The sequence below is a fragment of the Hevea brasiliensis genome, chromosome 9 (assembly GCF_030052815.1).
Source record: "Hevea brasiliensis isolate MT/VB/25A 57/8 chromosome 9, ASM3005281v1, whole genome shotgun sequence".
Taxonomy (NCBI): Eukaryota; Viridiplantae; Streptophyta; class Magnoliopsida; order Malpighiales; family Euphorbiaceae; genus Hevea; species Hevea brasiliensis.
The window spans coordinates 50,952,831-50,965,482 of record NC_079501.1 but is presented as its reverse complement, the minus strand read 5'-3'; the positions used below and the strand labels follow the sequence as shown (position 1 = coordinate 50,965,482).

Below are 12,652 nucleotides of genomic sequence, written 5' to 3'. Positions count from 1 at the left end.
ATGAATGTCATAAGGAATTTAACACAACATCACATTAAATCTCAGTAATCAAAACATAGTTAAATTCAAAAGACAGTGAATGTCAATAAGAATTTAAACTCCATTTCACAATATCACAATAAATCTCAATAGTCAAAACATGGTTAAATTCAAATGACAGTGAACGTCAATAAGAATTTAAACTCCAATTCACAATATCACAATAAATCTCAATAGTCAAAACATGGTTAAATTCAAAAGACAATGAATGTCAATAACAATTTAAACTCCATTTCACAAATTATCAAATCGCATAATAACAAAATTTAGTCGAATAATTTAAGAATATAGTGTTGCTAATTCATACACAACTTAGGCCATGACACAATTTTTCGATCAATGCTAGCATTTAAGGGTACTTACCAAAGCACCTGCAGGCGTTACGTATCACCGTCCTTGCAAGCCCTTGGGTGGTACCTATCAGAGCACTTACAGGCATTACGTATCGCCATCCCTGCAAGCTCCTGAGTTCACTCGTGAGAGTTCCCAAGAATCGAAGGTGTTACGTATCGTCGTCCCTACTTTGCTCTGATAACACTAAATACATTTTATCTCAAAATTTCCAAAGTCATAATTTCATTCACAAGATGGCAACATAATTCATAATTGACTTCAACTTTCACAAATTACACTAAATCAATTTTTCCACAGTTTCAAACCATTTACAATGCTTTTCAAGCAATAAGTATCCATTCAAACACATTTCCATAATTGAAAATAATAATATACAAATAGTCATAATTTATTTCAATTGAAAAATTCAAAAGAAATAAATGTTTTGCACAAACACAATTTAAAACAATAACATACAATTAATCATATGAAATATTATTCAGAGCAAAATCAGTTGAAAACTAGTTGTGCACAAACACAATTTAAAACAATAACATATAATTAATCATATGAAATATTATTCAGAGTAAAATCGGTTGAAAAGTAGTTGTGCACAAACCTCTGATAATTGTCTCCTGGTCTGGACTCAGTGTTTCCTTCCCTTTTCCTGAGTCTTTGGTAACTGAGAAACACAATTTGAAGTGTTTCAGTACTAAATTAAATTGTCTCTAACGATAATGTTCGATAAGTAATTCACTGAAAGCTATTATTTGCTTAATCACCTAATATATCGACCCTCCATGCATTCTAGGTAAATTAGGTTTTAGTGTTACTAATATGTCACATTTGATAGTCTTTTAGGGTTGGTACATTTTACCTAACTCATTTCCATATATACTGCGTTATCTTGCAATTTGCTAGATTCCGGGATACTAGTTTGACCTAGCAGGACGACCTAGTTCCCTTCGTTTTCGGGTGTCGGTCAAAACTACAAACTTGTAGATCTATGTCTTATTGCACGCGGGGCAAAATTTCAGATCAATCCGAGTTATGTAGACCATGTTATGGTCATTTTACTATTGCTGGTCAAATGGCATCAAATTAGGTCATTTTAGGTCAATTTTGTCAACTTTGGTTCGGCCAGTTTTTGGACCGGAACTTTTGCAAGCTGTTTGACTTGCTTATGGTCATTTCTGGGCTTTGGTGTCTTCATAAGACTTGTAGATATAGGTCTTAACTATTCATGGTCAAAATTTCAGGTCAATTGGACCTGTTTTGAGTGAGTTATGGCCAAAACACTAACTGCTACCCAAATGGTCAGTTTTTAGGCCTTAATTGCACTAATCCCGATTTGGTCACTTTTCAAGTTACCTTACAAGCAGAATTTTTGCAAACTTCCTTCATGAAAGTTGGCACATTTTGTGCCTAGTTTCACCTCCAATTATTCTCATACCAATTGGAGCCACACACTTAAAGTTCTAGGCCAAAATGCATACTGCCCTATTGGACTTTCTTTATTACTCATCAAAGCTCACTTTTAGCATTTACCAATTCACACATTCTTACCCAATCTGGTTTGTACCATAACCTAAACATATTTTACCACATATTGTTGATCATTTTAGCAGCTTACAATCACATTCAATATGCACATTATAGTCCAGAATTTACCAACTTCAATTTACACACAATTTAACTACATAACAAGCTCATTTACATGCCTAAACTCAAACCCTTGTACACATATACAATCTGCCATAGCAAGCACCATAATTCAACCATGTAATTTCATAAACCAACCCATGAAATAACATTTTTTTGGTTCACAATGCAAGCTGCCAATTCATACATCACACTCCATTAATTTCCAAGCTTCCAAATTCAAATACACATTCACAATATACTTAGTATACATCACCCAATTTATTCCTACACATATAAACACATAATCAACCCTTTAATATACCATTTACAAGCAAGAATAAACTGCCCTCAAGTAGTTTCCATGGCTGCCAAAAATAAACATCTCCCTTAGAGCATTAAACTCCAAAATTCTTTCCACAATTCAAGTACCCATAACCTCCTTACTAACTTTAATGAAGCACTAACCAAAAATACAAACTTACCACTTTGGAAACTCTTCAAAACCTTGACTAAACTTGATCTTCTTGCTGCCTATCTACTGCCCAAGTGGTGTAGAACAGTTTTTGTGAAGGAAAAGGTAAGAAATTTGACTTGGAGATGAAGGGATGAAGCTTGCATGAAGCTTGAAACAAATGGCCATGGAGGTTTTCTTCCTCCTTGTTCTCGGCTGGAATTTGAGAGGTAGAAGAAAGTGGTTTTATGCTGCCCAAAAATCAGATTAATGGTCCACTTTAGGTGTTAGTGGACCACTAAGTGGAAGGATAATGTTAATTTAATCTTAAGGTTTCATTTTCCTACATTTAACTCCCAAATTTTGGTATTTAAACTATGTACCACCAATTTAATTTTTCATGACATTTTCCAAGTGTAATATTATTTATTTTTAATGGAAATTTTGGTCAAAAAAATAATTCGGGGTGTCAAATGACCACAATGCCCCTGTTCGGGTTGCATTCTCGATTTTTTGGTAACACCGGGTTTTGTCCGTTTTTCGATTTCTCACTTTTCTTTGTACTAATTATTTAATTTTTCTTTGACATTTCTAATGATATTTATACTTTAATAAATATTTATTTGAGTCCTAAAAATATTTTCCAAGGTTTCCCGCAGTCCAGGGCTAGTCAACGGTCCACGCCGTGACTTCTCGGTGCGGTCACCCATCGCTAGGGTTCTCGGCTCGTTTAACTTGGTTACATTTCATTGATATTATTTTTCCTTTGTTTTTCTTGTCTTTTCTTTTCTTGTATTTCATTATTCTATGTCTTCTCATCCATATCTAAGTGTAGTTCTAGGCATCCTAGCTGTCCGGACAACACTGGTCACTGGAACAGCAGAACGCACTATCGAACATAGGGCTGTTACAATTCTCCCCCCCTTAAAATAAATTTCGTCCATGAAATTTTAACCAATAGCCATCTTACAATAGTCATATGTTTATTTTCTCTTTTCTATACGATTCTATAATCTTCTTTCCTTCGAATTTGTATAAGACTTTTAACAATCTAGTACAACATTTTTTTGGTTTGTATAACACCAATCTTCTCTTACTATTATGCTGTCTCATATTTTGGTTCATGTTCCTTCTTGAATGACCCTTGAGGTCATGTTAGAATGATTTATTTAGTTATTGGGCCTCTGACCATTCTAGTCAATAGTCTTCCTCACATTCGTAACATTTCTTTGTTATATCTAAACCAACTGTTCAAATTTTTACTTCCCCAATTCTTTTTATCTATTAATATTCTATAACTTACTTCCTTTTGTATTAAACTATAACCTTTCGATATTCTAACTTTTGAGTTTTAACTCCCTAAGTAGGATTTTCAAACTTATTTATAACAATTAAATTCTGTCCTGGCATAACTATACCAAAACAGATGTCGTTGGCAACTATTCTCATCTTGGTGTACTATCGAGTAGTACGTAGCTCTACACAATAATCTCAATTTAGTACTGTAATCTGCAGCTTACAGTATAAATATCAAGAACATTACATAGTTACTACAATACATCCCAATAGATCAAACTTTCCTATCCTTTATCCTTTTCGAATTCACTGATATCCGAACTTATTCTGATTACAATATCCATTAGCAATTACTAACAGTAACATCTTTGCCCTCATCTGAGGCAATTCCATTACTGCATCTTACTTTTACGTCCTCTTGCCTTACATTAAGTAGGCTTGTCGTTTAGCTTTATAATTTATGGTGTGTCAGAAAATACTTTTCCCCGATAAACTCTTCCAAACTAATTTCACTTATTATCACAATCCTTATCCTAAAGGACTAATCACTAATGCATCAAAATTTATTCCCCTGTAAAGGAATAACAACAGAACATATAGTTCTAACACTAACATAAAAGTATGCAAACTCCAGGTCAAATAATACATATATATATCTTAGTTACTAATTGAGAAAGTACCAGCAACAATGTCAAAAGTCTCAGCCTCTTCTCTTTGTCGTATAGCGTATACTCCAGCTGAAGCATCATCTTGTTCTGGCTAATTCATAGTATTCTGACTTTTAGGTGTACTGCCCCTACCTCTACCTCTACCTCTACTAACTGATGGTGAACTCTTTGGGGTAGAAACTTGGGTTGATCCCTTTGGTGTAGTAAATGATCTAGAACGACATGGATTTACACAATCCCTAGCAAAATGACCAGTCTCTCCACAATTAAAACATGCTCCTACGGCTCTATAACATACCCCACTATGTGGTTTACCACAAGTTTCACAAAGTCGATCTGATAGCGCATTTCTGGGTTTCTGTCCAGAAGATCTATCTCTTTTATATCCCTGAGCTCGGGGCTCCTCAAATTCTTTTCTCTTTCTCAAATTACTGCTTGAGCTCTGACCCATAGGTTTCTCCCTCTTCTCTATTTCATGTTGCCCTTATGGGGGTTGGGTCTCTACCTGAGCTTGAGCTGACAAATTATCAGCCATTTGTTGAAAGAAAGTGGCCATTTGCTGGGCCATTTGTGTAGTAATTTGTACCGGTAAAACTGGTACAATCGGGCCTTCGACACTTTGTGGAGCTGGGGCCTCAACTTGTACCTCAACCTCTATCGATTGATCGACTAAACGATCACCCTCTTCCATAGTCAATTCGAGGATCTTAGACCTCCCGAACAATTAACACAAGGATATTTCCTCCTGTTAGTGCATATTTATAATGTAATGTACTGTATGTATCAAATAATGATATTGAGCAGTTGTACTATGAAGAAAGAATATTCGAATAACTTGTGAAAACAGAATTTAAAAACTAGCTCTGATACCACTAAAATATGTCACACCCTACCCCTCTGTAAGGTATAACATGATCCCGTAGTATACTTAATGAATTACCAACTCCGTCTACTGATAACCTATTAAATACACTACAAAGGATTTTAAAAACTTTTCTTACTTCTTTTACAGTGGTGAGCACTATTTATAGGTGTAAAAAACCTTTTTTGAACTGAAGTGATAGAACTAACACATTTGAATTATTTGGAATTTCTGTAAAAATTTTGGCAAAGTGCCATCTGTATTTTGAATAAAATAGTTCTTCAGAAAACTTGTAAAAGCACTTCAAATATATTCCTCAATCTCAAACTCCAACATAATTCAACACAATATGTTTTTCAACTCAAATCCACAATAATTTTTCAAAGACTGAGATAAAAGAAATACAGTACAAATTTTACAAGCCAAAATAACTCATAATTTATTTTGCAACTTCAATGTACAATTTTAATTTACAATTGCTCAAGACCAAGAACAATATATACATACAGTGAACATACATTACAGTACAAAATGCAAAATGTGGAATACTCAATATACCCGATGATTTCTCGTTGAATGTACTAGCAGCCTAATCTGGCACATCTGTCTACCGCGATAAAGAATGAAAGCTATCACTGAGACAATGTCTCAGTGGTGCACAACATTAACCAAATACAACTTTAAATCACAATTCATAAATCATATAAATGATGGATACAAAAACCATAGTTAAATTCGAGACAATGAATGTCATAAGGAATTTAACACAATATCACATTAAATCTCAGTAATCAAAACATAGTTAAATTCAAAAGACAGTGAATGTCAATAAGAATTTAAACTCCATTTCACAAAATCACAATAAATCTCAATAGTCAAAACATGGTTAAATTCAAATGACAGTGAATGTCAATAAGAATTTAAACTCCAATTCACAATATCACTATAAATCTCAATAGTCAAAACATGGTTAAATTCAAAAGACAGTGAATGTCAATAACAATTTAAACTCCATTTCACAAATTATCAAATCGCATAATAACAAAATTTAGTCGAATAATTTAAGAATACAGTGTTGCTAATTCATACACAACTTAGGCAATGACACAAATTTCCGATCATTGCTAGCATTTAAGGGTACTTACCAAAGCACCTGTAGGCGTTACGTATCACCGTCCCTGCAAGCCCTTGGGTGGTACCTATCAGAGCACTTGCAGGCGTTACGTATCGCCATCCCTGCAAGCTCCTGAGTTCACTCATGAGAGTTCCCAAGAATCGTAGGCGTTACGTATCGCCGTCCCTACTTTGCTCTGATAACACTAAACACATTTTATCTTAAAATTTCCAAAGTCATAATTTCATTCACAAGATAGCAATACAATTCATAATTGACTTCAACTTTCACAAATTACACTAAATCAATTTTTCCACAGTTTCAAACCATTTACAATGCTTTTCAAGCAATAAGTATCCATTCAAACACATTTCCATAATTGAAAATAATAATATACAAATAGTCATAATTTATTTCAATTGAAAAATTCAAAAGAAATAAATTTTTTGCACAAACACAATTTAAAACAATAACATACAATTAATCATATGAAATATTATTCAGAGCAAAATCAGTTGAAAACTAGTTGTGCACAAACACAATTTAAAACAATAACATATAATTAATCATATGAAATATTATTCAGAGTAAAATCAGTTGAAAAGTAGTTGTGCACAAACCTCTGATAATTGTCTCCTGGTCTGGACTCAGTGTTTCCTTCCCTTTTCCTGAGTCTTTGGTAACTGAGAAACACAATTTGAAGTGTTTCAGTACTAAATTAAATTGTCTCTAACGATAATGTTCGATAAGTAATTCACTAAAAGCTATTATTTGCTTAATCACCTAATATATCGACCCTCCATGCATTCTAGGTAAATTAGGTTTTAGTGTTACTAATATGTCACATTCGATAGTCTTTTAGGGTTGGTACATTTTACCTAACTCATTTCCATATATACTACGTTATCTTGCAATTTGCTGGATTCCGGGATACTAGTTTGACCTAGCCAGACGACCTAGTTCCCTTCATTTTTCGGGTTTCGGTCAAAACTAAAAACTTGTAGATCTATGTCTTATTGCACGTGGGGCAAAATTTCAGGTCAATCCGAGTTATGTAGACCAAGTTATGGTCATTTTACTATAGCTGGTCAAATGGCATCAAATTAGGTCATTTTAGGTCAATTTGGTCAACTTTGGTTCGGCCAGTTTTTGGACCCGAACTTGTGCAAGCTGTTTGACTTGCTTATGGTCATTTCTGGGCTTTGGTGTCTTCATAAGACTTGTAGATATAGGTCTTAGCTATTCATGGTCAAAATTTCATGTCAATTGGACCTGTTTTGAGTGAGTTATGGCCTAAAAACTAACTGCTGCTCAAATGGTCAGTTTTTAGGCCTTAATTGCACTAATCCCGATTTGGTCACTTTTCAAGTTACCTTACAAGCAGAATTTTGGCAAGCTTCCTTCATGAAAGTTAGCTCATTTTGTGCCTAGTTTCACCTCCAATCAGTCTCATACCAATTGGAGCCACATACTTAAAGTTCTAGGACAAAATGCATACTACCCTATTGCACTTTCTTTATACTCATCAAAGCTCACTTTTAGCATTTACCAATTTACACATTCTTACCTAATCTGGTTTGTACCATAACCTAAACATATTTTACCACATATTATTGATCATTTTAGCAGCTTACAATCACATTCAATATGCACATTATAGTCCAGAATTTACCAACTTCAATTTACACACAATTTAACTACATAACAAGCTCATTTACATGCCTAAACTCAAACCCTTGTACACATATACAATCTGCCATAGCAAGCACCATAATTCATCCATGTAATTTCATAAACCAACCCATGAAATAACATTTTTTTGGTTCACAATGCAAGCTGCCAATTCATACATCACACTCCATTAATTTCCAAGCTTCCAAATTCAAATACACATTCACAATATACTTAGTATACATCACCCAATTTATTCCTACACATATAAACACATAATCAACCCTTTAATATACCATTTACAAGCAAGAATAAACTGCCCTCAAGTAGTTTCCATGGCTGCCAAAAATAAACATCTCCCTTAGAACATTAAACTCCAAAATTCTTTCCACAATTCAAGTACCCATAACCTCCTTACTAACTTTAATGAAGCACTAACCAAAAATACAAACTTACCACTTTGGAAACTCTTCAAAACCTTGGCTAAACTTGATCTTCTTGCTGCCTATCTACTGCCCAAGTGGTGTAGAACAGTTTTTGTGAAGGAAAAGGTAAGAAATTTGACTTGGAGATGAAGGGATGAAGCTTGCATGAAGCTTGAAACAAATGGCCATGGAGGTTTTCTTCCTCCTTGTTCTCGGCTGGAATTTGAGAGGTAGAAGAAAGTGGTTTTATGCTGTCCAAAAATCAGATTAATGGTCCACTTTAGGTGTTAGTGGACCACTAAGTGGAAGGATAATGTTAATTTAATCTTAAGGTTTCATTTTCCCACATTTAACTCCCAAATTTTGGTATTTAAACTATGTACCACCAATTTAATTTTTCATGACATTTTTCAAGTGTAATATTATTTATTTTTAATGGAAATTTAGGTCAAAAAAATAATTCGGGGTGTCAAATGACCACAATGCCCCTGTTCGGGTTGCATTCTCGATTTTTTGGTAATACCGGGTTTTGTCCGTTTTTCGATTTCTCACTTTTCTTTGTACTAATTATTTAATTTTTCTTTGACATTTCTAATGATATTTATACTTCAATAAATATTTATTTGAGTCCTAAAAATATTTTCCAAGGTTTCCCGCAATCCAGGGCTTGTCATTGGTCCACGCCGTGACTTCCCGGTGCGGTCACCCATCGCTAGGGTTCTCGGCTCGTTTAACTTGGTTACATTTCATTGCTATTATTTTTCCTTTGTTTTTCTTGTCTTTTCTTTTCTTGTATTTCATTATTCTATGTCTTCTCATCCATATCTAAGTGTAGTTCTAGGCATCCTAGCTGTCTGGACAACACTGGTCACTGGAACAGCAGAACGCACTATCGAACATAGGGTGTTACAAATTAAATGAATATAGGATTTTATCTCTATTTACTTAGAGGAACAAATTCCATCTTGATCAACACCTACCTCCATATGTAACTAGTAGGAGCCAACACATGCCCATATACCCATACACAATACAAGTATGAAAGCAGTCTCAAACTCAAACCACCTATATACAAGATAACTGTGCTATCTTAGGTCTAAAGATTATATGCACTGATATGATTTATGACAATGCATTGATAAGAGTAAACTCCATGTGCTTGTCATAAGTGTCACTGGTTCGGCCTACTTATATGGCATGAGACTCACTATTCCATCTTATCTATTTCTCATATAAATAACTTGCGAACAAACATGAATACAATCTTTCTGGATAAATCATGTCCTTATTTTGAAGTATCCTCGATTATGAACCTATTTATGATACTTTGTACTAGAAATACTATCACTCATATTTTTAACAACTTAAGAATAGAATTTCTAACAAAATATCAATGGACCTTTTCTATTACACATAAATATATTATGTAAATGGAAAAGTGAAAATGCCTTTTATTAATAAAAACATGTACAAGATACATACTAAATGATATGCTCTAGGGCATACTACTAACACTATCCTCATGTTGACTGTTTGTGCCAACTGCGTTGGCTTGCATTCTGTTGAGTCTCTTTGTCAGCTAATCAAATTGAGCATTTATCATGCTTAAGGCGTCCACTTCCAGGACCCCTGCTGTTCTCCTTGCATTTCCTCTTTTATTTGACCACTCATAATTATGGTATGCAACCCTCTCTAGAAGTTCAAGTGCTTGTGTCACTATTTTCTCCATTAAGTTACATTCTATAGCTGAATCAACAGTGCTCCTTGTAGAGGGTAGTAACCCATTATAGAAATTTTGCACTAGTAGCCAATTGTCTATGCCATGGTGTGGACATTCCCTCTGCAGGTCATTATATCTTTCCCATGCATCATAGAGTGATTCAACTTCCTTTTGTCTAAAGGTGTTGAGGTCAAGTCTCAGTCTTGCAGTCTTTATAGGTGGAAAATACCTTGCTGGAAAAGCTTGTGAGAGGTTTTCCCAAGTGGTGAATATTCCAGCTAGTTGAGAAAGTAACCACTTCCTTGCTCTGTCTCAAAGGGAGAATGGGAATGCTCTGAGTTTTATGGCTTGATTAGACACTCCATTCATCTTAAATGTGTCACAAAGGGCAAGAAAGCACTAGAGATGATAATATGGATCTTCTGTTGGTGAACCCGCAAACTGGGTTTGTTGAATCATTTGAAGCCATATTGATTTTAATTCAAAGTTGTTGGCTTCCATTGTGGGTCTAATGACACTGGGCTAAAATCTTTGGACAGATGGAGCTCCGTACTCTCTTAAGAGTCTCAATTTGTCATTATTATCGGCCATGGTTGGAATTTCAAGATCTTCTTGATCATGCTATTGATGTTTCTTTTCCCTCCTGATGTCTCTCAGAGTTCTGTCTATCTCCGGATCATAGTCCAAAATTTCTTCTTTTGGCCTTGTTCTGGTCATATACCAGATCGACCACCTGAGAGAAAAGAAAAGAAATAAAACAAATCAAATAAAATTAGATAATAAATATAATTGCCTAAATCAGCTAAATTGCATATTGCTCGATATTACTAAAGCCAACTCCCCGGTAACAGCGCCAAAACTTGTTTCGCTAGTTTTACAACACCGTAAGTTCAAGGATCCTAACAAGTAATAAAGTGATGAGTAAAGTATCGTTCCCATGAGAAATTTGATTAGTAAGTACCAATCTACACAGTAATTTTGACTGTTTAGGCTATCGAACAATGAAGGAATGAAAGTTGTCTATTTTAAACACTAAAATGATAAACTTAAAATGAAGTAATCTATTTTGGAACAATTCTGGAATTAAGATTTCACACTTGAATCTTACTATGGATGTTATCTTGTTTATTTACTGGATTGCGAATCATTTGCCTTGATGGAAATCAATGCTAAGGTATCCTAAGTCCTCTCTCAAGGCACCTATGGTGTATTCTAATTAACTTAAACTTGACTTTCGTAGCGAACAAATTAATAAAAATCTTTTAAGGTCTTTGACTAATTTTGAAATTCTACAAAGGTATCAGCCTATGTCTAGGTCAGAATTCCTAGGTCCAAGATCTTGATTTTCTAATATTAATATGCACCTTTCAGTCCTTTAATTAATAACTATAATCAATACTAAGTGGGTACCGGCACATAGCATGCATTAAGATCACAAGAAATTAAATCAAGGAACAAATCTCAAATCCAATAAATAAAACTTAATGTTTATCTATAACAATGATTACTGTTTGCCTAGTTTTACAACCCCGCAAGTGCACAGATCACTAACAAGTAATAAAGTGATAAGTAGAATATCGTTCCCATGAGGACCTTTGTTTAGCAAGTACCAATCTACATAGTAATTTTAACTGTATAGGCTATCGAATATTTAAAGAATGAAGTTTGTTAACTTTAAACACTAGAATAGAAAATTTGAAATGAAGTAATCTATTTTTGGAATAATCCTAGAGTTAAGATTTCACACTTGAATCTTATTAAGGATCTTATCTCATTTATTTATGGAATTGAGGTTCATTTTCTTTGATGGAAATTAGCCCTAATTTATCCTAAATCCGCTCTCAAGGCATTTAGGGTGTATTTTAATTAATTCAAACCCTACTTTCATGATGATCAAATTAATTAAAATCCTTTAAGACCTTTGACCAATTTTTAGGTTCCACAAGGTATCAGCCTATGTCTAGGTCAGAATTCCTAGGTTCAAGATCTTGATTTTCCAATGTTAATCTTCACCTTTCAGTCCTTCAATCAACATCTACAATCATGTCTAAGTGGGTACCATCACATAGCATGCATTAGGATCACAAGAAATTAAATGAAGAAACGAATCTCAAATCCAGTAAATAAAACTTAATGTTCATCCATAATAACAATTACAAGTATTACTCTCCTAAATCCAGAATAAGGAAACTACTCACTCATGGTGAGTTCAGCAAACATCAGGATAAAAAGTAAAGACAGTAAAAAGAAAACCAAGTAAAGAAATAAAGCAATAGGAATCTGTCTAGGGAGATGAAATGAAGAAACCGAAGAAAGTTTACAGCTTTGACCTTATGGAACTTCAGCTGGAGAACTTCTTTTGGTACTGATGTGGAACCCGACAGCAGTAGCCTTCAGTAGTCTCCCCACGATAGTCATCTTTTTTTTTT

General features: G+C 34.2%; 1 non-coding gene across 1 annotated transcript; it reads left to right on the top strand.

Annotated features, from left to right (window-relative positions):
* The first annotated feature begins 10,320 nt into the window (after positions 1-10,320).
* Positions 10,321-10,427, top strand: LOC131183578 (small nucleolar RNA R71). Its single transcript, XR_009151623.1, has one exon. It is a non-coding gene; the product is annotated as a small nucleolar RNA R71 (small nucleolar RNA).
* The last annotated feature ends 2,225 nt before the right edge of the window (positions 10,428-12,652 follow it).